This window comes from Oryx dammah, unplaced genomic scaffold (assembly GCF_014754425.2).
Source record: "Oryx dammah isolate SB20612 unplaced genomic scaffold, SCBI_Odam_1.1 HiC_scaffold_29, whole genome shotgun sequence".
Classification (NCBI taxonomy): domain Eukaryota; kingdom Metazoa; phylum Chordata; class Mammalia; order Artiodactyla; family Bovidae; genus Oryx; species Oryx dammah.
The window spans coordinates 39,517,370-39,521,628 of NW_024070213.1; the positions used below are offsets into that span (position 1 = coordinate 39,517,370).

Sequence of the window (4,259 nt, forward strand, 5' to 3'; positions counted from 1 at the left end):
CATACTGTCTTGATGACTGTGGCTTTGTAGTAGAGCCTGAAGTCAGGCAGGTTGATTCCTCCAGTTCCAGTCTTCTTTCTCAAGATTGCTTTGGCTAATCGTGGTTTTTTGTATTTCCATACAAATCTTGAAATTATTTGTTCTAGTTCTGTGAAAAATATCGCTGGAAGCTTGATAGGGATTGCATTGAATTTGTAAATTGCTTTGGGTAGTATACTCATTTTCACTATATTGATTCTTCCGATCCATGAGCATGGTATATTTCTCCATCTATTAGTGTCCTCTTTGATTTCTTTCATCAGTGTTTTATAGTTTTCTATATATAGGTTTTAGTTTCTTTAGGTAGATATATTCCTAAGTATTTTATTCTTTTTGTTGCAATGGTGAATGGAATTGTTTCCTTAATTTCTTTTTCTACTTTCTCATTATTAGTGTATAGGAATGCAAGGGATTTCTGTGTGTTGATTTTATATCCTGCAACTTTACTATATTCATTAATTAGCTCTAGTAATTTTCTGGTAGAGTCTTCAGGGTTTTCTATGTAGAGGATCATGTCATCAGCAAACAGTGAGAGTTTTACTTCTTCTTTTCCAATTTGGATTCCTTTTATTTCTTTTTCTGCTCTGATTGATGTGGCTAAAACTTCCAGAACTATGTTGAATAGTAGTGGTGAAAGTGGGCACCCTTGTCTTGTTCCTGACTTTAGGGGAAATGCTTTCAATTTTTCACCATTGAGGATAATGTTTGCTGTGGGTTTGTCATATATAGCTTTTATTATGTTGAGGTATGTTCCTTCTATTCCTGCTTTCTGGAGAGTTTTTATCATAAATGGATGTTGAATTTTGTCAAAGTCCTTCTCTGTATCTATTGAGATAATCATATGGCTTTTATTTTTCAATTTGTTAATGTGGTGAATTACATTGATTGATTTGCAGATGTTGAAGAATCCTTGCATCCCTGGGATAAAGCCCACTTGGTCATGGTGTACAATCTTTTTAATGTGTTATTGGATTCTGATTGCTAGAATTTTGTTGAGGATTTTTGCATCTATGTTCATCAGTGATATTGGCCTGTAGTTTTCTTTTCTTGTAGTATCTTTGTCAGGTTTTGGTACTAGGGTGATGGTGGCCTCATAGAATGAGTTTGGAAGTTTCCGTTCTTCTGCAATTTTCTGGAAGAGTTTGAGTAGGATAGGTGTTAACTCTTCATAAAGTAATTTATTTTAATAATATAAAAAGAAACATAAAGAAAACAACATTCAGAAAACTAAGATCATGGCATCTGATCCCATCACTTCATGGCAAAGAGATGGGGAAACAACATAAAGGGTGATGAACTTTATTTCAGGAGGGGAGCTCCAAAATCACTGCAGATGGTGACTGCAGCCATGAAATTAAAAGATGCTTGCTCCTTGGAAGAAAAGCTATGACCAACTTAGACAGCATATTAAAAAGCAGAGCCATTACTTTGCCACCAAAGGTCCATCTTGTCAAAGCTATGCTTTTTCCAGTAGTCATGTAAGGATGTGAGAGTTTGACTATAAAGAAAGCTGAGAGCCAAAGAACTGAAGCTTTTGAACTGTGGTGTTGGAGAAGATCCTTGAGAGTTCCTTGGACTACAAGGAGATCAAACTGGTCAATCCTAAAGGAAATCAGTCCTGAATATTCACTGGAAGGACTGATGCTAAAGCTGAAACTCCAATACTTTGGCCACCTGATGCAAAGAACTGACTCTTTTGAAAAGACCCTGATGCTGGGAAATATTGAAGGCAGGAGGAGAAGGGGACGACAGAGAATGAGATGTTTGCCTGGCATCACCAACTCAATGGACATGAGTTTGAGCAAGCTCTGGGATTTGGTGAAGTACAGGGAAGCCTGGTGTGCTGCAGTCCATGGGGTTGCAAAGAGTCAAACCCAACTGAGGGACCGAACTGAACTGATTCAGCCTGGGGTCTCAGCCTGGTCCCTCTGCCAGGAACTCTCTACCCCAGTGTTACTCCTCCAAGTCTCTGCTGAATTACCCACTTCCCAAGAGGCCTTCTCTGAGCACCCCATGTAAAATTCAAGCAACCTCCACACAACCTGTAGCCCTGCAGCCCTGTAGCCCTGCATTCCAGAGACCCTTGGTCAGGCTCTTAATTTTTCCTCTATAATAATTGCCACATTTTTAACATACTAAATAATTTGCTGATTTGTTTGTTATGACTCTTGAAACCCATTTAGTATGTGAGCTTCCCAGAAACAGGGAATGTTTCTCTGTTTGACTCATTGATGTGTCCCAGAGAACACAGAACAGCTCTGGCACATACAAGGCCCCACCTCCAAGTAAGTTGAGTGAGAGATGATGATTGGCCCTGCCTGACTGAGAGGACCATCAGTGGACAGGGAAGGAGATTTGTAAAACAACTCACACCACGTGCCACTAGTGGTAAAGTATATGCCTGTCAATGCAGGAGACACAGAGATGGGGGTTCAATCCCAGGGACAGGAATATCTCCTGGAGTAGAAAATGGCACCACACTCCAGTATTCTTGCCTGGAAAATTCCAACGGCAGAGAAGCCTGTCAAACTGCAGTCCATGGGGCCACAAAGAATCAGAAACGACTGAGTATTGAGGACAGGACACACTAGGTAATTAAGAGGATTTTGTGGTGGTGGTTTAATTGCTAAGTTGTGTCCAGCTCTTGCGACCCCATGGACTGTAGCCTGCCAGACTCCTCTGTCTATGGAATGCTCCAGGCAAGAATACTGGAGTGGGTTATCATTTCTTTCTCCAAAGGATCTTCCCGATCCAGGAATCAAACCCAGGTCTCCTGCATTGCAGGCAGATTCTTTACTGACTAAAGTATGCTGGAAGAAGATTTTGTCCAGGTTCGATGCAGGATACAGGATGCTTGGGGCTGGTGCACTGGGATGACCCAGAGGGATGGTACAGGGAGGGAGGTGGGAGAGGGGTTCAGGATGGGGAACATTTGTACACCCGTGGCAGATTCATGTTGATGTATGGTAAAACCAATACAATATTGTAAAGTAATTAGCCTCCAATTAAAATAAATAAATTTATATTTAAAAAAAAAAAAGATTTTGGTGCTCACTTCGGCAGCACATATACTAAAACTGGAATGATACAGAGAAGATAAGCATGGCCCCTGCACAAGGATGACACGTAAATTCGTGAAGCATTCCATATTTTTAACTATAAAACTCCTAGAGGAGAACATAGGCAAAACACTCTCCGACATAAATCACAGCACGATCCTCTATGATCCGCCTCCCAGAATACTGGAAATAAAAGCAAAAATAAACAAATGGGATCTAATTAAAATTAAAAGCTTCTGCACAACAAAGGAAACTATAAGCAAGGTGAAGACAGCCTTTGGAATGGGAGAAAATAATAGCAAACGAGGGAACTGACAAACAACTAAGCTCAAAAATATACAAGCAACTTATGCAGCTCAATTCCAGAAAAATAAATGACCCAATCAAAAAATGGGCCAAAGAACTAAATAGACATTTCTCCAAAGAAGACATACGGATGGCTAACAAACACATGAAAAGGTGCTCAACATCACTCATTATCAGAGAAATGCAAATCAAGACCACAATGAGGTACCATTTCACACCAGTCAGAATGGCTGTGATCCAAAAGTATACAAGCAATAAATGGTGGAGAGGATGTGGAGAAAAGGGAACCCTCTTACACTGTTGGTGGGAATGCAAACTAGTACAGCCACTATGGAGAACAGTGTGGAGATTCCTTAAAAAACTGCAAATAGAACTGCCATATGACCCAGCAATCCCACTGCTGGGCATATACACCAAGGAAACCAGAATTGAAAGAGACACATGTACCCCAATGTTCATTGCAGCACTGTTTATAATAGCCAGGACATGGAAACAACCTAGATGTCCATCAGCAGATGAATGGATAAGAAAGCTGTGGTACATATACACGATGGAGTATTACTCAGCCATTAAAGAGAATACATTTGAATCAGTTCTAATGAGGTGGATGAAACTGGAGCCGATTATACAGAGTGAAGTAAGCCAGAAAGAAAAACACCAATACAGTATACTAATACATATATATGGAATTTAGAAAGATGGTAATGATAACCCTGTATGCAAGACAGCAAAAGAGACACAGATGTATAGAATGGACTTTTGGACTCTGTGGGAGAGGGAGAGGGTGGGATGATTTGGGAGAATGGCACTGAAACATGTATACTATCATGTAAGACACGAATCACCAGTCTATGT

The 4,259-nt window shown here is 40.2% G+C and overlaps 1 non-coding gene across 1 annotated transcript; it reads left to right on the forward strand.

Moving 5' to 3' along the window:
• The first annotated feature begins 3,086 nt into the window (after positions 1-3,086).
• Positions 3,087-3,193, forward strand: LOC120859006. The gene has a single exon (XR_005720022.1). It is a non-coding gene; the product is annotated as a U6 spliceosomal RNA (small nuclear RNA).
• The last annotated feature ends 1,066 nt before the right edge of the window (positions 3,194-4,259 follow it).